Raw genomic sequence first — 1,252 nt, forward strand, 5'->3', positions numbered from 1 at the left:
TATAATTTAATTACGAGACAGTCTTGTAAACTTATTTTTATTGGCTTTTATTCCTTTTGGTATTTTAAATATTCCATAAACTTTTAAAGTCTCGGTTTTTACTTCGTTTTTATTTTTGAGTTTTAGGGGAAAGGTTTTATACATTTCGTGTATTTGTTTTTTTTAAGTACATAGCATTTCTCTTTCCAAATGTTTATTTTTTATGCTTTTCCATTTACTTTTACCCATTTGTATTTGTGTTTTACGTACATTTATTTAAAGAAATTGTTTTTAAAAATGTTTTCCTTTGACGTCACCGAGGCAATGTAAACAGAAGAGATTCGAACAATAAAGAGTTGGTTCAAGACAATCAGTGGGTGTTTTCTTTTCATTCTCCGGTGATAAAAACCGGCAGGGCCACGATATTTTCTGCGAACAACGAGAGGCGATCACGAAGATAAGCTAAGTACTGACGTACCTGACATTCTTTGCTTAGGAACTGGACGTGATCTTAAGAACATTTTTATCGAATAATTTTAGTCATTTTTTAATAATGAACTTTTTTACTCATACTTTTAATCTCTCATAGTAGGAAGTCTGAGTGATCTTTTAGTTTTACTGTTCTTGTTTTGGCTTCACCAGACTCGAGTTTTAGGCTGCCGTATTTCATTTTTAGTTTTGGGGATTTCTTTTTAAGCCATCAGCAGTGGCGCCAGATTTGCTGGTTTGTCTTTATTTTATTGTTAAGGCCCTAAGCCAGACTGTCCACTTAGGAAGTCTTTCCTTTAGTTTTCGTATGCGGTAGTTTTAGATATTTTACATGCCTTCAGCATATTCTTTTACTTTTCGTGCATATTAGGATTTCTTTTTCTTGGTCAATTTTAGTATTTTATGATTAGGCTGAACATCAGAAAGAGATTGTCACGCTGGAATAAACCCATATAAACTATTTGAATTCCTCCCCACGCTACCTTTTAAGGGAATTCGAATGAACAGGAGTTAACCAGGTCCTTTGCACCTGTATCCCTCGCCAGCATCAAGGGAGGGCAGATGATTGATGAACTGGAACGGGACCCCTGAGTTCACGGAGATCACACTACATTATCATTATTATTAGCATTATTATTGTTATCTTTATCATCGATATTGGCATTAGTATCAAATTTAATCATCATTATCGTTGTCATTATCATTATCATTGTTTTTATCATCATCATCATTATTATTGTTATTGTCATCATGATTATTACCAGCACATCAGTCATCATAATCG

This window comes from Penaeus chinensis, chromosome 16 (genome assembly GCF_019202785.1).
Source record: "Penaeus chinensis breed Huanghai No. 1 chromosome 16, ASM1920278v2, whole genome shotgun sequence".
Classification (NCBI taxonomy): domain Eukaryota; kingdom Metazoa; phylum Arthropoda; class Malacostraca; order Decapoda; family Penaeidae; genus Penaeus; species Penaeus chinensis.